General features: G+C 39.0%; 1 non-coding gene across 1 annotated transcript; it reads right to left on the bottom strand.

Moving 5' to 3' along the window:
• Window positions 1-4,559: 4,559 nt before the first annotated feature.
• LOC148553343 (small nucleolar RNA R71) lies at window positions 4,560-4,667 on the bottom strand. Its single transcript, XR_015893815.1, has one exon. It is a non-coding gene; the product is annotated as a small nucleolar RNA R71 (small nucleolar RNA).
• Between the last annotated feature and the right edge of the window lie 21,297 nt (window positions 4,668-25,964).

The following is a 25,964-nucleotide window of genomic DNA, read 5'->3' as shown; positions in this document are numbered from 1 at the left end:
GTCCAAATGCTCTATCACAGCACGACTAATCATCTGAGGTTCTCGATCATACTGGAATAGGATTTACAATCCTTTTGCATCTGTCACTACGCCCAGCACTCGCGAGTTTGAAGTACGTCACAGTCATTCAATCCCAGAGTCCTACTCGGAATACCACAGACAAGGTTTAGATTTTCCGGACTCTCATGAATGCCGCCATCAATCTAGCTTATACCATGAAGATTCTGATTAAGAGATCCAAGAGATACTCATTCAATCTAAGGTGGAACGGAAGTGGTTGTCAGGCACGCGTTCGTGGGGAATGATGATGATTGTCACGTTCATCACATTCAGGTTGAAGTGCGAATGAATATCTTAGAAGCGGAATAAGTTGAATTGAATAGAAAAATAGTAGTACTTTGCATTAATCTTTGAGGAACAGCAGAGCTCCATGATGAGCGGATAATTTATACGCTTTTTGACATTGTTTTTAGTATGTTTTTAGTAGGATCTAGTTACTTTTAGGGATGTTTTCATTAGTTTTTATGTTAAATTCACATTTCTGGACTTTACTATGAGTTTGTGTGTTTTTCTGTGATTTCAGGTATTTTCTGGCTGAAATTGAGGGACTTGAGCAGAAATCAGATTCAGAGGTTGAAAAAGGACTGCTGATGCTGTTGGATTCTGACCTCCCTGCACTCAAAGTGGATTTTCTGGAGCTACAGAACTCGAAATGGCGCGCTTCTAATTGCGTTGGAAAGTAGACATCCAGGGCTTTCCAGAAATATATAATAATCCATACTTTGGCCAAGAATTGAGGACGTAAACTGGCGTTCAACGCCAGCCTTCTGCCCAAATCTGGCGTCCAGCGCCAGAAAAGGATCCAAAACCAGAGTTGAACGCCCAAACTGGCACAGAAACTGGCGTTCAACTCCACAAATGGCCTCTGCACGTGCTACACTTAAGCTCAGCCCAAACACACACCAAGTGGGCCCCGGAAGTGGATTTATGCATCAATTACTTACTCATGTAAACCCTAGTGACTAGTTTATTATAAATAGGACCTCTTACTATTGTATTAGGCATCTTTTGATCATCTTAGGATCTTAGGATCATCTTTGGATTACCTTATGATCCTTTGATCACGTTTTAGGGGGCTGGCCATCTCGGCCATGCCTGGACCTTCACTTATGTATTTTCATACGGTAGAGTTTCTACACTCCATAGATTGAGGTGTGGAGCTCTGCTGTTCCTCAAAGATTAATGCAAAGTACTACTGTTTTCTATTCAATTCTTCTTATTTCGCTTCTAAGATATCCATTCGCACCCAAGAACGTGATGAAGGTGATGATTATGTGTGACGCTCATCATCCTTCTCCCTTATGAACGCGTGCCTGACAAACACTTCTGTTCTACATGAATTAAGCTAGAATGAGTATCTCTTAGATCTCCTAACCAGAATCTTCGTGGCGTAAGCTAGAATGATGGCGGCATTCAAGAGAATCCGGAAGGTCTAAACCTTGTCTGTGGTATTCTGAGTAGGATTCAATGATTGAATGATTGTGACGAGCTTCAAACTCGCGATTGTTGGGCGTTAGTGACAGACGCAAAAGGAGGGTGAATCCTATTCCAGCATGATCGAGAACCGACAGATGAATAGCCGTGCCGTGACAGGGTGTGTGAGCATATTATTCACTGAGAGGAGGGGATGTAGCCACTGACAATGGTGATGCCCTTGCATAAAGCCAGCCATGGAAAGGAGTAAGAATGATTGGATGAAGATAGCAGGAAAGCAGAGGTTCAGAGGAACGAAAAGCATCTCCATTCGCTTATCTGAAATTCCTACCAACGATTTACATAAGTATCTCTATCCCTATTTTATTATATAATATTCGAAAACTCCATTATCACTTTATATCTGCCTGACTGAGATTTACAAGGTGACCATAGCTTGCTTCATACCAACAATCTCCGTGGGATTCGACCCTTACTCACGTAAGGTATTACTTGGACGACCCAGTGCACTTGCTGGTTAGTTGAACGGAGTTGTGTCCACACATAGAGCCACAATGAGGATTCAATACAATTATATATTGTTAATTTCACACAAGTACAAAGAACATGGAACACAATTTCGTGCACCAAGTTTTTGGCGCCGTTGCCGGGGATTGTTTGTGTATGGACAACTGACGGCTCATCTTGTTGCTCAGATTAGGTAATTTCTTTTTATTTTATTTTTCAAAACTTTTTCAAAAATCTTTCAAAAATATTTTCAAAAAAAAATTTCCCTTGTTTTCGAAAAAAATAAAAATGTTTTCAAAAATTTATTCAAAATTTTTAAGAATGAATTCTAGTGTTTCATGAAGCATGTGAAGCCTGGCTGGCTGTAAAGCCATGTCTATTCCTTTGGTAATGAGTATGTCAGGCATGTCATATCTGAGTTACATGCTAAAGCTTGGCTTGCCATTGGCCATGTCTAGTGTTTTGGACTGGAGCTTTCTTTGAAAGCTTGGCTGGCTAGTGAGCCATGTCTAATTCCTGGACTGAAGCTTTAGACTAACATAGCAAGATTCCTGGAATTCATATTAAAAATTTTGGATTCCTTATTTTTCTTTTTCATATAATTTTCGAAAAAAATCCAAAAAAAATTAGAAAATCATAAAAATCAAAAAATATTTTTCTGTTTCTTGTTTGAGTCTTGAGTCATATAATAAGTTTGGTGTCAATTGCATGTGCATCTTGTATTTTTCGAAAATATCATGCATTCATAGTGTTCTTCATGATCTTCAAGTTGTTCTTGGTAAGTCTTCTTGTTTGATCTTGATGATTTTTTGTTTTGTGTCTTTTCATGTTTATCATATGCATTCTTGAATTCTTAGTGCGTAAGCATTAAAGAATTCTAAGTTTGGTGTCTTGCATGTTTTCTTTGCATTAAAAATTTTTCAAAATATGTTTTTGATGTTCATCTTGACATTCAAAGTGTTCTTGGTGTTCATCTTGACATTCATATCATTCATACATGCATTCATTGTTTTGATTCAAAAATTTCATGCATTGCATCTTTTTAGTGTTTTTCTCTTGCATCATAAAAATTCAAAAATCAAAAAAATATCTTTCCTCTTTTCTCTCATCAAATTCGAAAATTTGGATTGACTTTTTCAAAAATTTTTAAAATCAAATTGTTTCTCATGAGTCAAATCAAATTTTCAATTTGAAAATCTTATCTTTTTCAAAATCTTTTTCAAAAATCAAATCTTTTTCAAAATTCTTAGTTATTCTCGAAAATTCCAAAAATATTTTTCAAAAATCTTTTTCTTATTTTTATACTAAATTTTCGAAAACAACATAATCAATTAATGTTTTGATTCAAAAATTTGAAGTTTGTTACTTGCTTGTTAAGAAAGATGCAAACTTTAAGTTCTAGAATCATATCTTGTGATTTCTTATGAACCAAGTCATTAATTGAAATTTTAAAAATCAAATCTTTTTCAAAAACTAATTTCTATCATATCTTTTCAAAAATATCTTCTTATCTTATCTTTTTCAAAAATATCTTTTCAAAATATCTTTTCTAACCTCCTAACTTCTTATCTTTTCAAAATTTGTTTCAACTAACTAACTAACTTTTTGTTTGTTTCTTAACTTTTTCAAAACCACCTAACCAATTCTCTCTTTCTAATTTTCGAAAATATCTCCCCCTTTTTCAAAAATTTCTTTTTAATTAACTAATTATTTTTATTTTTATTTTTATTCCAAAAAAAAATTTTCGAAAAATACTAACAAATTTTCAAAAAACCAATTTTCAAAAATCACTAACTCCTTTTCAAAATAATTTTCGAAAATTATACCTCCCCCATCCTATTCTATTTATTCATTCATATCCTAACATCTCATCTCACATCTCTTCCATTCTCACAGTTGTGTTTCTTCCTTTATATTACATTCTTTGTCTCCCCCTTTTCTTCCACTCACAAAGGGATCCCTATACTGTGGTATAAAGGATCTCTATTATTATTATTATTTTTCTGTGCCTTCTTCTTTGTCATATGAGCAAGAGCAAGGATAAGAGCATTTTTGTGGAAGCAGATCCAAAACCTGAAAGGACTCTGAAGAGAAAATTAAGAGAAGCTAAAATACAACAATCCAGAGATAACCTTTCAGAAATTTTCGAACAAGAAAAGGAGATGGCAGCCGAAAATAATAATAATGAAAGGAGGATGCTTGGTGACTTTACTGCACCTAATTCCAATTTACATGGAAGAAGCATCTCCATTCCTGCCATTGGAGCAAACAACTTTGAGCTGAAACCTCAATTAGTTTCTCTGATGCAGCAGAACTGCAAGTTTCATGGACTTCCATCTGAAGATCCTTTTCAGTTCTTAACTGAATTCTTGCAGATATGTGATACTGTTAAGACTAATGGAGTAGATCCTGAAGTCTACAGGCTCATGCTTTTCCCTTTTGCTGTAAGAGACAGAGCTAGATTATGGTTGGATTCTCAACCTAAAGACAGCCTGAGCTCTTGGGATAAGCTGGTCACGGCTTTCTTAGCCAAGTACTTTCCTCCTCAAAAGCTGAGCAAGCTTAGAGCTGATGTTCAAACCTTCAGACAGAAAGAAGGTGAATCTCTCTATGAAGCTTGGGAAAGATACAAACAGTTGACCAAAAAGTGTCCTTCTGACATGCTTTCATAATGGACCATCCTGGATATATTCTATGATGGTTTATCTGAGCTATCAAAGATGTCACTGGACACCTCTGCAGGTGGATCCATTCACCTAAAGAAAACGCCTGCAGAAGCTCAAGAACTCATTGACATGGTTGCTAATAACCAGTTCATGTACACTTCTAAAAGGAATCCTGTGAGTAATGGGACGCCTATGAAGAAGGGAGTTCTTGAAGTTGATACTCTGAATGCCATATTGGCTCAGAATAAAATATTGACTCAGCAAGTCAATATGATCTCTCAGAGTCTGCATGGAATGCAAACTGCATCCAACAGTACTCAAGAGGCATCTTCTGAAGAAGAAGCCTATGATCCTGAGAACCCTGCAATAGCAGAGGTAAATTACTTAGGTGAACCTTATGGAAACACCTATAACTCAACATGGAGAAATCATCCAAATTTCTCATGGAAGGATCAGAAGCCTCAACAAGGCTTTAACAATGGTGGAAGAAACAGGTTTAGCAATAGCAAGCCTTTTCCATCATCAACTCAGCAACAGACAAAGAACTCTGAACAAAATGCTTCTAATTTAGCAAATCTAGTCTCTGATCTATCCAAGGCCACTGTAAGTTTCATGAATGAAACAAGATCTTCCATTAGAAATCTGGAAGCACAAGTGGGCCAGCTGAGTAAAAAGATCACTGAAATCCCTCCTAGTACTCTCCCAAGCAATACAGAAGAGAACCCAAAAGGAGAGTGCAAGGCCATTGACATAAGTGCCATGGCCGAACCTGAGAGGAGAGGAGAGGACGTGAATCCCAAGGAGGAAGACCTCCTGGGACGTCCAGTGATCAACAAGGAGCTTCCCTCTGGGGAATCAAAGGACTCTGAGGCTCATCTAGAGACTATAGAGATCCCATTGAACCTCCTTATTCCCTTCATGAGCTCTGATGAGTATTCCTCTTCTGAAGAGAATGAGGATGTTACTGAAGAGCAAACTGCCAAGTTTCTTGGTGCAATCATGAAGCTGAATGCCAAATTATTTGGCATTGATGCTTGGGAAGTTGAACCTCCCTTGTTCATCAATGAACTAAGTGATCTGGATCAACTGACATTGCCTCAGAAGAGACAGGATCCTGGAAAGTTCATAATCCCTTGTATCATAGGCACCATGATCTTCAAGGCTCTGTGTGACCTTGGTTCAGGGATAAACCTCATGCCCCTCTCTGTAATAGAGAAACTGGGAATCTATGGGGTGCAAGCTGCTAAAATCTCACTAGAGATGGCAGACAGCTCAAGAAAATAGGCTTATGGACAAGTAGAGGACGTTTTAGTAAAGGTTGAGGGCCTTTACATCCCTGCTGATTTCATAGTCCTGGATACTGGAAAGGAAGAGGATGAATCCATCATCCTAGGAAGACCTTTCCTGGCCACAGCAAGAGCTGTGATTGATGTTGACAGAGGTGAAATAGTCCTTCAATGGAATGAGAACTCCCTTGTATTCAAAACTCAAGGATCTCCCTCTGCAACAATGGAGAGGAAGCAGAAAAAGCTTCTCTCCAAGCAGAGTCAACCAGAGCCCCCACAGTCAAACTCTAAGTTTGGTGTTGGGAGGCCACAACCAAACTCTAAGTTTGGTGTTGAACTCCCATATCCAAACTCTAAGTTTGGTGTTGGAGAGTCTCAACAAAGCTCTGCACATCTGTGAGGCTCCATGAGAGCCCACTGTCAAGCTATTGACATTAAAGAAGCGCTTGTTGGGAGGCAACCCAATGTTTATCTAACTCTTATTTTTATTGTTTTTCATGTTTTCTTAGGTTCATGATCATGTGGAGTCACAAAATAAATATAAAAATTGAAAATGGAATCAAAAACAGCAGAAGAAAAATCACACCCTGGAGGAGCATCTGTCTGGCGTTCAGCGCCAGAACAGAGCATGGTTCTGGCGCTGAACGCCCAAAATGGGCAGCTTCTGGGTGCTGAACGCCAGAACAGGCATGGTTCTGGCGTTCAACGCCAGAAATGGCACACAAATGGGCGTTGAACGCCCAAAATGGCCACCAACCTGGCGCTGAACGCCCAGAGTTGGATACAAAGGCATTTTTACATGCCTAAGGGGTGCAGGGATGTAAATCCTTGAAAACCTCAGGATCTGTGGACCCCACAGGATCCACTCAGGATCTGTGGACCCCACAAGATCCACTCAGGATCTGTGGACCCCACAGGATCCCCACCTACCTCCACTCACTTCTTCTCACCACTCTCTTTCACACAATCCCATAAACACTCTTCCCTAAAAACCCCTCACCAATCACTTCAATCTCTCTTCCCCACTAAACCTTCACCACTCACATCCACCCACTCTTCCCAATAAACCTACCTCATAAACTCCACCTACCTTCAAAATTCAAAACCAATTTCCCACCCAAACCCACCCATATGGCCGAACCAATACCCCCCTTCCCTTCCCTATATAAAGACCCCCATTCTTCATCAAATTCACACAACACACCCCTCTACACTCCTCTTGGCCGAAACCACATCTCTCTCTCCCTCTCCATATTTCTTCTTCTTCCCCTTCTATTCTTTTGTTTATTGCTCGAGGGCGAGCAATATTCTAAGTTTGGTGTGGTAAAAGCATAGCTTTTTGTTTTTCCATTACCATTGATGGCATCTAAGACCGGAGAATCCTCTAAAAGAGGGAAAGGGAAGACAAAAGCTTCCACATCCGAGTCATGGGAGATGGAAAGATTCATCTCCAAAGCCCATCAAGACCACTTCTATGATGTTGTGGCCAAGAAGAAGGTGATCCCTGAGGTCCCTTTCAAACTCAAAAGAAATGAGTATCCGGAGATCCGACATGAAATTCAAAGAAGAGGTTGGGAAGTTCTAACAAATCCCATCCAACAAGTCGGCATCCTAATGGTTCAAGAGTTCTATGCCAATGCATGGATCACCAAGAACCATGATCAAAGTAAGAACCCGGATCCAAAGAACTATGTTACAATGGTTCGGGGGAAATACTTAGATTTTAGTCCGGAGAATGTGAGGTTGGCGTTCAACTTGCCATACATGGAAGAGAACGCACGCCCCTACACAAGGAGAGTCAACTTTGATCAAAGGTTGGACCAAGTCCTTATGGACATATGTGTAGAAGGAGCTCAATGGAAGATTGACTCCAAAGGCAAGCCGGTTCAACTAAGAAGATTGGACCTCAAGCCTATAGCTAGAGGATGGTTGGAGTTTATTCAATGCTCAATCATTCCCACTAGCAACCGGTCTGAAGTCACTATAGACCGGGCCATCATGATCCATAGCATCATGATTGGAGAAGAGGTGGAAGTTCATGAGATTATACCTCAAGAACTCTACAAGGTGGCTGACAAGTCCTCCACCATGGCAAGGTTAGCCTTTCCTCACCTCATTTGCCACCTATGCAATTCAGCTGGAATTGATATAGAGGGAGATATCCTCATTAAAGAGGACAAGCCCATCACTAAGAAAAAGATGGAGCAAGCAAGAGAGCCCAATCATGGAGCTCAAGAGGCGCAAGAAGCTCATTTCCATGAGATCCCGGAGATGCCTCAAATGCACTTTCCTCCACAAAATTATTGGGAGCAAATCAACACCTCCCTAGGAGAATTGAGTTCCAATATGGGACAACTAAGGGTGGAACATCAAGAGCACTCCATCATGCTTCATGAAATAAGAGAAGATCAAAAAGCAATGAGAGAGGAGCAACAAAGACAAGGAAGAGACATAGAAGAGCTCAAGGACATCATTGGTTCCTCAAAAAGGAAACGCCACCATCACTAAGGTGGATTCATTCCTTGTTCTTGCTTTCTCTATTTTTCGTTTTCTGTATTATGTGCTTATCTATGTTTGTGCCTTCATTACATGATCATTAGTAGTTAGTAACTTTGTCTTAAAGATATGAATGTCCTATGAATCCATCACCTCTCTTAAATGAAAAATGTTTTAATTCAAAAGAACAAGAAGTACATGAGTTTCAAATTTATCCTTGAACTTAGTTTAATTATATTGATGTGGTGACAATGCTTCTTGTTTTCTGAATGTATGCTTGAACAGTGCATATGTCTTTTGAAGTTGTTGTTTAAGAATGTTAAATATGTTGGCTCTTGAAAGAATGATGACTAGGAGACATGTTATTTGATAATCTGAAAAATCATAAAAATGATTCTTGAAGCAAGAAAAAGCAGCAAAGAACAAAGCTTGTAGAAAAAAAAAAAAAAAGAAAAAAATAGGCGAAAAAAAAAAAAGAAAAAGAAAAAGCAAGCAGAAAAAGCCAATAACCCTTAAAACCAAAAGGCAAGGGCAAATAAAAAGGATCCCAAGGCTTTGAGCATCAGTGGATAGGAGGGCCTAAAGGAATAAAATCCTGGTCTAAGCGGCTAAACCAAGCTGTCCCTAACCATGTGCTTGTGGCGTGTAAGTGTCAAGTGAAAACTTGAGACTGAGCGGTTAAAGTCAAGGTCCAAAGCAAAAGAAGAGTGTGCTTAAGAACCCTGGACACCTCTAATTGGGGACTCTAGCAAAGCTGAGTCACAATCTGAAAAGGTTCACCCAATTATGTGTCTGTGGCATTTATGTATCCGGTGGTAATACTGGAAAACAAAGTGCTTAGGGCCACGGCCAAGACTCATAAAGAAGCTGTGTTCAAGTATCATCATACTGAACTAGGAGAGTCAATAACACTATTCGAAATATGAAGTTCCTATAGATGCCAATCATTCTGAACCTCAATGGATAAAGTGAGATGCCAAAACTATTCAAGAGGCAAAAAGCTATAAGTCCCGCTCATATGATTGGAGCTATGTTTCATTGATAGTTTGGAATTTATAGTATATTCTCTTCTTTTTATCCTATTTGATTTTCAGTTGCTTGGGGACAAACAACAATTTAAGTTTGGTGTTGTGATGAGCGGATAATTTATACGCTTTTTGACATTGTTTTTAGTATGTTTTTAGTAGGATCTAGTTACTTTTAGGGATGTTTTCATTAGTTTTTATGTTAAATTCACATTTCTGGACTTTACTATGAGTTTGTGTGTTTTTCTGTGATTTCAGGTATTTTCTGGCTGAAATTGAGGGACTTGAGCAGAAATCAGATTCAGAGGTTGAAAAAGGACTGCTGATGCTGTTGGATTCTGACCTCCCTGCACTCAAAGTGGATTTTCCGGAGCTACAGAACTCGAAATGGCGCGCTTCTAATTGCGTTGGAACGTAGACATCCAGGGCTTTCCAGAAATATATAATAGTCCATACTTTGGCCAAGAATTGACGACGTAAACTGGCGTTCAACGCCAGCCTTCTGCCCAAATCTGGCGTCCAGCGCCAGAAAAGGATCCAAAACCAGAGTTGAACGCCCAAACTGGCACAGAAACTGGCGTTCAACTCCACAAATGGCCTCTGCACGTGCTACACTTAAGCTCAGCCCAAACACACACCAAGTGGGCCCCGGAAGTAGATTTATGCATCAATTACTTACTCATGTAAACCCTAGTGACTAGTTTATTATAAATAGGACCTCTTACTATTGTATTAGGCATCTTTTGATCATCTTAGGATCTTAGGATCATCTTTGGATTACCTTATGATCCTTTGATCACGTTTTAGGGGGCTGGCCATCTCGGCCATGCCTGGACCTTCACTTATGTATTTTCATACGGTAGAGTTTCTACACTCCATAGATTGAGGTGTGGAGCTCTGCTGTTCCTCAAAGATTAATGCAAAGTACTACTGTTTTCTATTCAATTCTTCTTATTTCGCTTCTAAGATATCCATTCGCACCCAAGAACGTGATGAAGGTGATGATTATGTGTGACGCTCATCATCCTTCTCCCTTATGAACGCGTGCCTGACAAACACTTCTGTTCTACATGAATTAAGCTAGAATGAGTATCTCTTAGATCTCCTAACCAGAATCTTCGTGGCGTAAGCTAGAATGATGGCGGCATTCAAGAGAATCCGGAAGGTCTAAACCTTGTCTGTGGTATTCTGAGTAGGATTCAATGATTGAATGACTGTGACGAGCTTCAAACTCGCGATTGTTGGGCGTTAGTGACAGACGCAAAAGGAGGGTGAATCCTATTCCAGCATGATCGAGAACCGACAGATGAATAGCCATGCCGTGACAGGGTGCGTGAGCATATTATTCACTGAGAGGAGGGGATGTAGCCACTGACAATGGTGATGCCCTTGCATAAAGCCAGCCATGGAAAGGAGTAAGAATGATTGGATGAAGATAGCAGGAAAGCAGAGGTTCAGAGGAACGAAAAGCATCTCCATTCGCTTATCTGAAATTCCTACCAACGATTTACATAAGTATCTCTATCCCTATTTTATTATATAATATTCGAAAACTCCATTATCACTTTATATCTGCCTGACTGAGATTTACAAGGTGACCATAGCTTGCTTCATACCAACAATCTCCGTGGGATTCGACCCTTACTCACGTAAGGTATTACTTGGACGACCCAGTGCACTTGCTGGTTAGTTGAACGGAGTTGTGTCCACACATAGAGCCACAATGAGGATTCAATACAATTATATATTGTTAATCTCACACAAGTACAAAGAACATGGAACACAATTTCGTGCACCACTCCATACCTTAATCTATGGAGTGTAGAAACTCTACCGTTGAAAATACATAAGTGAAAGGTCCAGGCATGGCCGAATGGCCAGCCTCCAAAATGGGATCACAGGATCAGAAATACAATCCAGGATCCGAAGATGATCCAAAAATCCCTAATACAATAGTAAAAGGTCCTATTTATAATAAACTAGCTACTAGGGTTTACAGAGGTAAGTAATTGATGCATAAATCCACTTCCGGGGCCCACTTGGTGTGTGCTTGGGCTGAGCTTGAATGTTACACGAGTAGAGGCTCTTTCTGGAGTTGAACGCCAGGTTGTGTGCCATTTTGGGTGTTGAACTCCACTTTGCAACTTGTTTCTGGCGCTGGACGCCAGAATTGGGCAGAGAGCTGGCGTTGAACGCCAGTTTGCGTCGTCTAAACTTGGGCAAAGTATGGACTATTATATATTGCTGGAAAGCCCTGGATGTCTACTTTCCAACGCAATTGGAAGCGCGCGCCAGTTTGAGTTCTGTACCTCCAGAAAATCCATTTTGAGTGCAGGGAGGTCAGAATCCAACAGCATCAGCAGTCCTTTTTCAACCTCTGAATCTGATTTTTGCTCAAGTCCTTCAATTTCAGCCAGAAAATACCTGAAATCACAGAAAAATCCACAAAATCATAGTAAAGTCCAGAAATATGAATTTAACATAAAAACTAATGAAAACATCCCTAAAAGTAACTAGATTCTACTAAAAACATACTAAAAACAATGCCAAAAAGCGTATAAATTATCCGCTCATCACAACACCAAACTTAAATTGTTGCTTGTCCCCAAGCAACTGAAAATCAAATAGGATAAAAAGAAGAGAATATACTATAAATTCCAAACTATCAATGAAACATAACTCCAATCAGATGAGCGGGACTTGTAGCTTTTTGCCTCTTGAATAGTTTTGGCATCTCACTTTATCCATTGAGGTTCAGAATGATTGGCATCTATAGGAAATCAAAGTTCAGATAGTGTTATTGATTTTCCTAGTTCAGTATGATGATTCTTGAACACAGCTATTTTATGAGTCTTGGCCATGGCCCTAAGCACGTTGTTTTCCAGTATTACCACCAGATACATAAATGCCACAGACACATAATTGGGTGAACCTTTTCAGATTGTGACTCAGCTTTGCTAAAGTCCCCAATTAGAGGTGTCCAGGGTTCTTAAGCACACTCTTTTTTTTTTGCTTTGGACCTTGACTTTAACCGCTCAGTCTCAAGTTTTCACTTGACACCTACACGCCACAAGCACATGGTTAGGGATAGCTTGGTTTAGCCGCTTAGGCCAGGATTTTATTCCTTTAGGCTCTCCTATCCACTGATGCTCAAAGCCTTGGGATCCTTTTTATTTGCCCTTGCCTTTTGGTTTTAATGGTTATTGGCTTTTTGCTCTTGCCTCTTGGTTTTAAGAGCTTTGGCTTTTTCTGCTTGCTTTTTCTTTCTATTTTTTTTTTTGCAAGCTTTGTTCTTTGCTGCTTTTTCTTGCTTCAATAATCATTTTTATGATTTTTCAGATTACCAAATAACATGTCTCCTTGTCATCATTCTTTCAAGAGCCACCATATTTAACATTCTTAAACAACAACTTCAAAAGACATATGCATTGTTCAAGCATTCATTCAGAAAACAAGAAGCATTGTCACCACATCAATATAATTAAACTAAGTTCAAGGATAAATTCGAAACTCATGTACTTCTTGTTCTTTTGAATTAAAACATTTTTCATTTAAGAGAGGTGATGGATTCATAGGACATTCATAACTTTAAGACAAAGTTACTAACTACTAATGATCATGTAATGAAGACACAAACATAGATAAGCACTTTAACATAGAGAAAACGAAAAACAGAGAATGTAAGAACAAGGAATGAGTCCACCTTAGTGATGGTGGCGTTTCCTTCTTGAGGAACCAATGATGTCCTTGAGCTCTTCTATGTCTCTTCCTTGTCTTTGTTGCTCCTCCCTCATTGCTTTTTGATCTTCTCTTATTTCATGAAGGATGATGGAGTGCTCTTGATGTTCCACCCTTAGTTGTCCCATGTTGGAACTTAATTCTCCTAGGGAGGTATTGATTTTCTCCCAATAGTTTTGTGGAGGAAAATGCATTTGAGGCATCTCCGGGATCTCATGGTGATGAGCTTCCTGCGCCTCTTGAGCTCCATGAATGGGCTCTCTTGCTTGCTCCATCTTTTTCTTAGTGATGGGCTTCTCTTCCTCAATGTGAATGTCTCCTTCTATGAAAGCTCCAGCTGAGTAACATGGATGGCAAATAAGATGAGGAAAAGCTAGCCTTGCCCCAGAGGAGGGCTTTTCAGCTATTTTGTAGAGTTCAAGGGAGATGACTTCATGAACTTCTACTTACTCTCCAATCATGATGCTATGGATCATGATGGCCCGATCCACAGTAACTTCAGATCGGTTGCTAGTGGGGATGATGGAGCGTTGGATGAACTCCAACCATCCTCTAGCCATAAGCTTGAGGTCCAGTCTTCTTAGTTGAACCGGCTTACCTTTGGAGTCAATCTTCCATTGAGCTCCTTCCACACATATGTCCATGAGGACTTGGTCCAACCTTTGATTAAAGTTGACCCTTCTAGTGTAGAGGCGCTCATCTCCTTGCGTCATAGGCAAGTTAAACGCCAACCTCACATTCTCCGGACTAAAATCTAAGTATTTCCCCCGAACCATTGTAACATAATTCTTTGGATTCGGGTTCTTACTTTGATCATGGTTCCTAGTGATCCATGCATTGGCATAGAACTCTTGAACCATTAGGATGCCGACTTGTTGGAAGGGGTTTGTTAGAACTTCCCAACCTCTTCTTTGGATTTTATGTCGGATCTCCGGATACTCAATTCTCTTGAGTTTGAAAGGGACCTCGGGGATCACCTTCTTCTTGGCCACAACATCATAGAAGTGGTCTTGATGAGCTTTGGAGATGAACCTTTCCATCTCCCATGACTCGGAGGTGGAAGCTTTTGTCTTCCCTTTCCTTTTTCTAGAGGATTCTCCGGTCTTGGGTGCCATCAATGGTAATGGAATAACAAAAAGCTTATGCTTTTACCACACCAAACTTAGAATTTTGCTCGCCCTCGAGCAAGAGAAGAAAGAATAGATGAAGAAGAAGAAGAAAATATGGAGAGGAGGGGGGAGGTTTGTTTCGGCCAAAAAGAGAAAAGTGGGTTGTGTTGTGTGAAAATGAGGAAGAATGGAGGGTTATATATAGGGAAGGGAGGGGGGGTAAGTTCGGCCATTTAGGGTGGGTTTGGGTGGAAAATTGATTTTGAATTTTGAAGGTAGGTGGAGTTTATGAGGTAGGTTTATGGGGAAGAGTGGATGGATGTGAGTGGTGAAGAGGTGATGGGGAAGAGAGATTGAGGTGATTGGTGAAGGGTTTTGGGGAAGAGTGTTTATGGGATTGTGTGAAAGACGGGTGAGAAGAAGTGAGTGGAGGTAGGTGGGGATCCTGTGGGGTCCACAGATCCTGAGGTGTTCAAGGATTTACAACCTTGCACCAAATTAGGCATGTAAAATGCCCTTGCACACAACTCTGGGCGTTCAGCGCCAGATTGGTGCTTGTTCTGGGCGTTGAACGCCCATTTGTTGCCCATTTCTGGCGTTGAACGCCAGAACCATGCTTGTTCTGGGCTTCAACACCAGCTCTTCTCCAGGGTGCATTTCTGGCGTTCAAACGCCCAGATGCTGCTCATTTCTGGCGTTCAGCGCCAGAACCATGCTCTGTTCTGGCGTTGAACGCCCAAAACATGCTTCTTACTGGCGTTTAAACGCCAGTAGGGTCTTCCTCCAGGGTGTGATTTTTTTCTGCTGTTTTTGATTCTGTTTTCAATTTTTTTTTATTTATTTTGTGACTCCACATGATCATGAACCTAATAAAACATGAAAAACAATGAAAATTAGATAAATAAACATTGGGTTGCCTCCCAATAAGCGCTTATTTAATGTCAATAGCTTGACAGCGGGCTCTCATGGAGCCTCACAGATGTGCAGAGCTTTGTTGAGACCTCCCAACACCAAACTTAGAGTTTGGATATGGGGGTTTGACACCAAACTTAGAGTTTGGTTGTGGCCTCCCAACACCAAACTCAGAGTTTGACTGTGGGGGCTTTGTTTGACTCTGCTTTGAGAGAAGCTTTTTATGCTTCCTCTCCATGGATGCAGAGAGAGATCCTTGAGTTGTAAACACAAGGTTGTCCTCATTTATTTGAAGGATCAATTCTCCTCTGTCCACATCAATCACAGCTCTTGCTGTGGCTAGGAAAGGTCTTCCTAGGATGATGGATTCATCCTCATCCTTCCCAGTATCTAGGACTATGAAATCAGCAGGGATGTAAAGGCCTTCAACCTTTACTAACACGTCCTCTACTTGTCCATAAGCCTGTTTTCTTGAATTGTCTGCCATCTCTAATGAGATTTTAGCAGCTTGCACCCCAGAGATTCCCAGTTTCTCTATTACAGAGAGGGGCATGAGGTTTATTCCTGAACCAAGGTCACACAGAGCCTTAAAGATCATGGTGCCTATGGTACAAAGTATTAAGAACTTTCCAGGATCCTGTTTCTTCTGAGGCAATGTCAGTTGATCCAGATCACTTAGTTCATTGGTGAACAAGGGAGGTTCATCTTCCCAAGTTTCAATGCCAAATAATTTGGCATTCAGCTTCATGATTGCACCAAGGTACTTGGTGATTTACTCCTCAGTGACATCCTCATTCTCTTCAGAAGAGGAATACTCATCAGAGCTCATGAATGGCATAAGGAGGTTTAATGGAATCTCTATGGTCTCTAGTTGAGCCTCAGATTCTTTTGGTTCCTCAGAGGGAAGCTCTTTATTGATCACTGGGCGTCCCAGGAGGTCTTCCTCACTGGGATTCACGTCCTCTCCCACCCTTACAGGTTCGGCCATAGTAATTAATTCAATGGCCTTGCATTCTCCTTTTGGATTCTCTTCTGTATTGCTTGGGAGAGTACTAGGAGGGATTTCAGTGATCCTTTTACTCAGCTGGCCCACTTGTGCCTCCAAATTTCCAATGGAGGACCTTGTTTCATTCATGAAACTTACAGTGGCCTTAGATAGATCAGAGACTAAGTTTGCTAATTTAGAGGTATTTTGTTCAGAGTTCTCTGTCTGTTGCTGAGTGGATGATGGAAAAGGCTTGCTATTTCTAAACCTGTATCTTCCACCATTATTAAAGCCTTGTTGAGGCTTTTGTTGATCCTTCCATGAGAGATTTGGATGATTTCTCCATGATGGATTATAGGTGTTTCCATAAGGTTCACCTAAGTAATTCACCTCTGCTATTGCAGGGTTCTCAGGATCATAAGCTTCTTCTTCAGAAGATGCCTCTTGAGTACTGTTGGATGCAGCTTGCATTCCATTCAGACTCCGAGAAATCATATTGACTTGCTGAGTCAATATTTTGTTCTGAGCCAATATGGCATTCAGAGTATCAATTTCAAGAACTCCCTTCTTCATAGGCGTCCCATTACTCACAGGATTCCTCTCAGAAGTGTACATGAACTGGTTATTAGCAACCATGTCAATGAGTTCTTGAGCTTCTGCAGGCATTTTCTTTAGGTGAATGCATCCACCTGCAGAAGTATCCAATGACATCTTTGATAGCTCAGATAAACCATCATAGAATATATCCAGGATGGTCCATTCTGAAAGTATGTCAGAAGGACACTTTTTGGTCAGCTGCTTGTATCTTTTCCAAGCTTCATAGAGGGATTCACCTTCTTTCTATCTGAAGGTTTGAACATCCACTCTAAGCTTGCTCAGCTTTTGAGAAGGAAAGAACTTGGCTAAGAAAGCCGTGACCAGCTTATCCCAAGAGTTTAGGCTGTCTGTGGGTTGAGAGTCCAACCACACTCTAGCTCTGTCTCTTACAGCAAAAGGGAAAAGCATGAGCCTGTAGACTTCAGGATCTACTTCATTAGTCTTAATAGTATCACAGATCTGCAAGAATTCAGTTAAGAACTGAAAAGGATCTTCAGATGGAAGTCCATGAAACTTGTAGTTCTGCTGCATCAGAGAAACTAGCTGAGGTTTCAACTCAAAATTGTTTGCTCCAATGGCAGGAATGGAGATGCTTCTTCCATGTAAATTGGAATTAGGTGCAGTAAAGTCACCAAGCATCCTCCTTGCATTATTATTATTTTCGGCTGCCATCTCCTCTTCCTGTTCGAAAATTTCTGAAAGGTTATCTCTGGATTGTTGTAATTTAGCTTCTCTTAGTTTCCTCTTCAGAGTCCTTTCAGGTTCTGGATCTGCTTCAACAAGAATATTCTTGTCCTTGCTCCTGCTCATATGAAAAAGAGAGAACAGAAAAATAATAATAATAGGGGTCCTTTTTACCACAGTATAGAGATCCCTGTGTGAGTAGAAGAAAAGAAGAAAAAGAAATTCGAACACAGATGGAAGAGGGGGTTCGAATTTGGGTGAGATGAAGTGTTAATAGATGAATAAATAAATAGAAGGAGATGAGAGAGAAGGAGAATTTTCGAAAATAATTTTTGAAAAAGAGTTAGTGATTTTCGAAAATAGTTTTTGAAAAAGGTTAGTAATTTTCGAAAATTAAAATCAAAAATTAAAATAATTAGTTAATTGAAAAGAAATTTTGAAAAAGAGGGAAGATATTTTCGAAAATTAGAGAGAGAGAGTTAGTTAGGTAGTTTTGAAAAAGATAAGAAACAAACAAAAAGTTAGTTAGTTAGTTGAAACAAATTTTGAAAAGATAAGAAGTTAGGAAGTTAGAAAAGATATTTTGAAATCAAATTTTTGAAAAAGATAAGATAAGAAGATATTTTTGAAAAGATATGATTGAAATTACTTTTGAAAAAGATTTGATTTTTAAAATCACAATTAATGACTTGATTCACAATAAATCATGAGATATGATTCTAGAACTTAAAGTTTGAATCTTTCTTAACAAGCAAGTAACAAACTTGAAATTTTTGAATCAAAACATTAATTGATGATGTTATTTTCGAAAATTAGGAGATAAAGATAAGAAAAAGATTTTTGAAAAATATTTTTAAAATTTTCGAAAATAACTAAGAAAAATGAAAGAGATTTGGTTTTTGAAAAAGATTTTGAAAAAGATAGGATTTTCAAATTGAAAATTTGAATTGACTCATAAGAAACAACTTGATTTTAAAAATTTTTGAAAAAGTCAAATCTAATTTTCGAATTTATGAGAGAGAAAAAGGGAAAGATATTTTTTTTTATTTTTGAATTTTTATGATGAGAGAGAGAAACATGAAAATGATGCAATGCATGAAAATTTTGGATCAAAACAATGAATGCATGCAAGAATGCTTTGAATGTCAAGATGAACACCAAGAACACTTTGAATGTCAAGATGAACATCAAGAACTTATTTTTGAAAATTTTTAATGCAAAGAAAACATGCAAGACACCAAATTTAGAAATATTTCATGTTTAGACTCTATGGATTCAAGAATGCATATGAAAAACACCATACAACACAAAACACTAAAATATGAAGATCAATCAAGAAGGTTTATCAAGAACAACTTGAAGATCATGATGAATGCAATGCGTGAATGCAATTTTCGAAAAATGCAAGATGAGTATGCAACTGACACCAAACTTAAAAACTGACTCAAGACTCAAACAAGAAACACAAAAAATATTTTTGATTTTTATGATTTTATGATTTTTTTTTTGTATTTTCTTTTATTTTTTTTCGAAAATCATTTTGAAAAAGAAAAAAAAATAAGGCTTCCAAAATTTTTAATATGAATTCCAGGAATCTTATGCTCTTTAGTCTAAAGCTCCAATCAAAGGGTTAGGCATGGCTTAATAGCCAGCCAAGCTTTAGTATGTAACTCAGACATGACACGCCTGACATACCCTATTCAAAAGAATTAGACATGGCTTTACAGCCAGCTAGGCTTTACAGCCAGCTAGGCTTCAACATGCTTCATGAAACTCTAGAATTCATTCTTAAAAATTCTGAAGAAAAATATGTTTTTTTGAAAACATTTTTATTTTAAATTTTTTTTTTCGAAAACAGGTGAGAAATTTTTTGAAATACTTTTGAAAAATTTTTGAAAAGAAAACAAAAAGAAAATTACCTAATCTGAGCAACAAGATGAACCGTTAGTTGTTCAAACTCGAACAATCCCCGGCAACGGCGCCAAAAACTTGGTACACGAAATTGTGATCTCTGGTAATGGCTCAAAAAACTTGGTGCTCTAATCTCAATTCATAATTTGTCACAACTTCGATACAACTAACCAGCAAGTGCACTGGGTTGTCCAAGTAATAAACCTTACGTGAGTAAGGGTCGATCCCACGGAGATTGTAAATCTCAGTCAGGCGGATATAAAATAATTATGGAGGCTTCGAAGTTAAATAATAAAAGAAGGATAGAAATACTTATGTAAATCATTGGTGAGAATTTCAGATAAGCGCATAGAGATGCTTTCGTTCCTCTGAACCTCTGCTTTCCTGCTGTCTTCATCCAATCAGTCCTACTCCTTTCCATGGTTGGCTTTATGTAAGGGCATCACCGTTGTCAATGGCTACATCCCATCCTCTTGTGAAAATGGTCCAAATGCTCTGTCACAGCACGGCTAATCATCTGAGGTTCTCGATCATACTGGAATAGGATTTACTATCCTTTTGCGTCTGTCACTACGCCCAGCACTCGCGAGTTTGAAGTACGTCACAGTCATTCAATCCCATAGTCCTACTCGGAATACCACAGACAAGGTTTAGACTTTCCGGACTCTCATGAATGCCGCCATCAATCTAGCTTATACCACGAAGATTCTGATTAAGAGATCCAAGAGATACTCATTCAATCTAAGGTGGAACGGAAGTGGTTGTCAGGCACGCGTTCGTGGGGAATGATGATGATTGTCACGTTCATCACATTCAGGTTGAAGTGCGAATGAATATCTTAGAAGCGGAATAAGTTAAATTGAATAGAAAAATAGTTGTACTTCGCATTATTCTTTGAGGAACAGCAGAGCTCCACACCTTAATCTATGGAGTGTAGAAACTCTACCGTTGAAAATACATAAGTGAAAGGTTCAGGCATGGCCGAATGGCCAGCCCCCAAAATGGGATCACAGGATCAGAAATACAATTTAGGATCTGAAGATGATCCAAAAATCCCTAATACAATAGTAAAAGGTCCTATTTATAATAAACTAGCTACTAGGGTTTACAGAGGTAAATAATTGATGCATAAATCCACTTCCGGGGCCCACTTGGTGTGTGCTTGGGCTGAGCTTGAATGTTACACGTGCAGAGGCTCTTTCTGGAGTTGAACGCCAGGTTGTGTGCCATTTTGGGCGTTGAACTCCACTTTACAACTTGTTTCTGGCGCTGGACGCCAGAATTGGGCAGAGAGCTGGCGTTGAACGCCAGTTTGCGTCGTCTAAACTTGGGCAAAGTATGGACTATTATATATTGCGGGAAAGCCCTGGATGTATACTTTCCAACGCAATTGGAAGCGCGCCATGTGGAGTTCTGTAGCTCTAGAAAATCTATTTTGAGTGCAGGGAGGTCAGAATCCAACAGCATCAGCAGTCCTTCTTCAACCTCTGAATCTGATTTTTGCTCAAGTCCCTCAATTTCAGCCAGAAAATACCTGAAATCATAGAAAAAAACACAAACTCATAGTAAAGTCCAGAAATGTGAATTTAACATAAAAACTAATGAAAACATCCCTAAAAGTAACTAGATTCTACTAAAAATAATGCCAAAAAGCGTATAAATTATCCGCTCATCAAAGCTCCAAGGTGAAGAAGAGGAATTAAAGCAAGAAATGCAACAAGAGGAGGAGTTAGAGATTATTGAACAAGAGGAAGAAGTGGTTGAAGACTTAGGAGATGCGGAACCACCTTGGGAGTCTAGGATTGAAGAAAACTCCTCCAAGATGATTGAATTTGATGCTAAGGAGGAATGTGCACAACCTCCAAGGCATATCCCTTCTGAAGAATCAGATGGAATAGAGCAAAAATTGAGTTCCCTTGGTGATGGAGATCAAGCATCAAGTCTTAGTGGTGAAGAATCCTTTGAGCATGAAGAACCTTCTCCCAAGGAGATGGAAAGCAATGTGGAGGTAAATCTCTCTTGTCCTCCCATTTGTGATTTGAGTAAGGGAAAATGTTTAGATAAAATTATCGAACAAAGGATTGAAATTAAGAGATCTTGTGAAGAGGTGGAGATCCTTAGAAAAAGGAGGATGGGAATTGAATACGCTTTGTCAAGACTCTTGGACACTTCTCTACCTAGTTTGCCATCTATTCCTTCATTTTAGTGGGTGAAATTCATTTCTATTAGCTTTGTTATACCACTTGAATATGGTTTGCTTGAAACGGATGGCCAACTTAGGATGCTTTGTGGGATGAAGCGCAAAAGAAAAATGTTTTGTGGTTGGCGTTGTAAGTCTAAGCTCATTATGGTTGAACCTTCAAGGAGTAAAGGTTGGACTAGTGCTCAATTGGATGGGTCTAGGAGGATAGTTTTGTACTTCCATGAGAATTCATCTCTTTTGCCACCCGGAGGAAACCACCATGATCAATTCAAGGATGGGTGTGAAAACAAAGTGTGGGATCCCGGATCGCACAAGGAAGATCAACTTTGGGAGCCTATGGTTTGTGAAGAACTCTATCAAAGCTTGGAGTTATTAACTTTGAATGATGAGGCACAATGGAAGTCCAAGCATTGGTGGATGTTCAAGGATGGATTCAAGCACAAGCCACCTTGATGAAGAGCTCCCTATAAGTCCAACATAAGGACAATAAACAAAAGTGCTAGGTGGGAGACACCCCACCATGGTAACACCTTTCTCTTTTCCTCTTTGTAAATATTAGTAATTTAGATTTAATTTCATGTTTTGTTTGATTAGTTGAGTTTAATTGGGAGTCTAGTAGGTTAAATAAGGTTTTGTAATGTTTCGGTAGTTGTTTGGAGGTTGGGAATGCTTGGTTTGGTGCAAAAACATAGAAAAAAAATTTTGAAAAACAGAGCACCACCCACGCGCACGTGCACTTCACGCGTACGCATGAATCAAGCAATTTCGGCCATCCACGGGGACGCGCCATTTACGCGTATGCGTGGATCGAGTTTTTCCACCCCTCCATACATTCACCCGAGAGTTGTGCCTGAAGTGTGCCAACTTTGTGCCCCAGGGCACGCGAACGCGTACGTTGCGCGTCCGCGTCGACTCTCTACTTTGCCATGCACGCGTATGCACATTGCACGCGTACGCGTCGCTTCCATTTCATCAATCCACGTTTATGCGCACATGATGCACATGCGTGGATTGCCCTGTTTCACTCACCTTCTTTTCTTCTCTTCTCTCCATTTCTTTCCTTCTTCTCTCTTCTCTTCTTTTCTTTCCACCCTTCAAACATCATTCAACACTACCAAACATAATATAACACCATTTCTTTTAGTCAGTTAGTTAGTTTAATTTTTGTTTTCCATTATAAGTGTTGGATTACTAATCTTGTTTACCATTTACTGCTGCTTATTACTAATAGGATGTTAGTTTAACATCATTATTGTTAATTGTCATTGTTGGATTCCTTTGTTGAGGTTGTATTTGGTTACTTGGTTTGGAATTTTTCATGTTTAACACTTTTGAATACCAAGTACTTGTTACATTGCCTTCATGCATCTTAACTCTTTGAATTGCATATTTTGGCCACCATGCATTCATCATCCATTGTTAGGCAATTGTATATTATCAATGCATTTTTTTAGGATGCTTGTTCTAAGTAACCATCACCTATTTTATGCATTGAGATTGTGGAATTGTGAGATTGGATCGAAAGCTTACCTAGCGACATATTTTTGAGATTTCTAAGCTTTGTGGACCATGCTTGCTATGTGATTGATTTTCACTTCTATCTTCTTTTTCCTAAGCTCCATAGCATCCATGTGTTTCACCTCTATGTCACTTAGGTGTTGCAACAACTTCAACATGTGTCATTGATTGTTGTGTGAGTTTCATATACCATTTTGTTCACTAAATTTACTTACACATCAATCAATGTCCATGCATTATCCAATTTCACAATTGCTTGATTTTTGCTTGAATGCTTTTATGCTTTTTCACTACTTGTTGGGTTGTTTTAGCCTACAAGTCTTTTAAAATATCTCAAGCACACTAGAATGAGTGAAGTGCATGTTTTCTTTTGTGTAATTGTGACATAACTTTTTGTACTAGTGTGTGTGTATTCTAAACCGCGTGCAATTTTAGAACCCATATACTTATTTTTCATCAATGTCACACTAATTCACTCGCTCAATTCTAGTGATTCACCTCATTCCAACAATTCACGCTTTCTTACTTTTGTATTTTCTCATTTTACGGTGTTTATTTTGTTTTTCATGATCGATACACCATAAGCAAAAATGGAAGCGTAAGGAAGAACACGTAGCATCGGTTGACCTACCAGCTGAAGGTAGCAACTCGGAAAGTCGCCGTACCCCTTTACTCATCTTTGAGTGCACCAAGGACGGTGTAAACTTTTAAGTGTGGGGAGGTCGTCCGACCACTCGGCATTTTTGGGTGACAAGTTTCTAATCCCAACACTTTTGCATTTCATTTTTAAGTCTTTTAGGATTTTTGGTTGCATTTTCTTATTTTACATATGTATATATTAAGCTTAGTTAACATCATGATATTTTCCAAGGATTTTATCTATAGGGCACCCCAATTGAAAAAAAAAAAATTTGAGAACTTGCTTGAATTATATACTTTGTGGATCATGTTTTGATCTAAGAACACAAGCATGTGAGATTTGAGCCTAATTGTGTGGTTACATCATATATAACCATTTATTTTTATTCTTGTGTGCATTATTCTCTTCCTATGATTGTAATCTTTGATTTGTTTAATTCTATATGTCCATTATTTTGTGTATACATGCAGTTATATGATTGAGGCCATTGTTCAAATAGCTCACTTACCCAAATAAGCCTACCTTTTATCTTCCATTGATAACCAATTTTGAGCCTATGCTTAACCCATTTGTTCTTAATTGTAGCACATTACAAGCTTAAGTGAAAAATAATAAATGTCCCTTGTTTGGATCTTTGATTAGCTTAGGGTAGTGAGAGTGTTTATCATTTGATTTTGGGAAAGTTTGGAATGTTTTTGTTTTTGTTGAAAAATTTTGGGAATTGGGTACATACTCATGTATTAATCATGTGTAAACCATATGCATTGATGTTCTTGTATACATTTTAGTTTGAAAAGAAAAAAAAATGAGAAAAACAAAAAGAAAAAAAAATATATATATATATATAAAGAATAAAAGAAAATATATAGAAAAAGAAAAGCAATAAAAAGGGGACAAAAATGCCCCAAAGTCAAGGTTCAATAAAAGTCAATGCATGTGTGTGGTAATCAAAAGAGAATGCATGAGTGTGTGAAAAAGTGAAGAATGGGTAGTTAGGTTTGTTTAGAATTGTATAAGTTGTCATAGGTTAGGTGGGAAGTTTAAGTTAATCAAAGATTCAAATTTCAAGCCCACTTGACCATATGCATCCTACCTTGACCCTAGCCCCATTACAACCTATGGGAAAGCCCTCATGATATTTGTATGAATGCATAAAGTAATTGTTGATTGTTAGATGAAAAACAAATCTTGGAAAACATGATTAGGGGAGGATTGAGTGAATCAACCCCATACCCTTGAGTGACTAGAGCGGATACACATCCGGTGAGGGTTCGATTGCTCAATTACATGTTTCCACCATGATCATCTCTTTTCTTGCAAGTTTGTAAAATCTTTTTAATAATTCAATTCAATTGTGGGTTGAGTGATTGCCATTGCCTTAGCCCTTGTGTTTGTATATGTATTCTTGGAAATTGATTTATTTTGACTAAGTGGATGCATTCATGTAGATAGATTACATATAGATAGGTTGCATGTAGTTAGTTTGCATTGAATAAATGTTGATGTCCCTTTGCTTCTTTCTTGATTTTAGCATGAGGACATGCTTAGTTTAAGTGTGGGGAGATTTGATAAACCCTAATTTTGTGGTTTATCTTGTACTTAATTTGGGAGATTTTATCACCTTTCTCATATTTATTCAATAAAATAGCATGGTTTTGTAATTCTCCCTTGAATTGTGCTTAAATGTGAAAACATACTTTTTAGGCCCTAAAAATTGGTAATTTTAATTCACTTTAATTCCGTTCGATGCCTTGATGTATTTGTTGAGTGATTTCAGGTCCGTAAGGCAAGTATTGGATGGAAGAAATGAGGAGAAAAGCATACAAAAAGGGAGAATGCATGAAGAAACAAAGATTGGGAATGCACCAAAAGACGCGCACGTGCACTAGGCATGCACGCGCAAAAGTGATTTCGCCTATGAACGCGCTCGTGTACATGCCGCGTCCGCGCGGGTTGAGAATTTGCCAGCGACGCACACGTGCACATGGCGCGCACGCGCCGATGCTGCCATAGCCCACTAAAGTGAATTCGCCCCCAGCGATTTCTGAAGCACTTTGGGCCCAACCCAACTCATTTCTAATGTTATTTCATGCAGAATTCAAGCTTGGGCAAAGGGGGGAGCAATTGTTAGAAGCATTAGCATCATGTAGAGTAGTTTCTAGAGAGAGAAGCTCCCTCTTCTCTCTAGAATTA

The sequence above is a fragment of the Arachis ipaensis genome, chromosome B7 (assembly GCF_059453495.1).
Source record: "Arachis ipaensis isolate K30076 ecotype BB chromosome B7, ASM5945349v1, whole genome shotgun sequence".
Taxonomy (NCBI): Eukaryota; Viridiplantae; Streptophyta; class Magnoliopsida; order Fabales; family Fabaceae; genus Arachis; species Arachis ipaensis.
The sequence above is the reverse complement of the archived record's forward strand: the minus strand, read 5'-3'. Positions and strand labels throughout refer to the sequence as shown.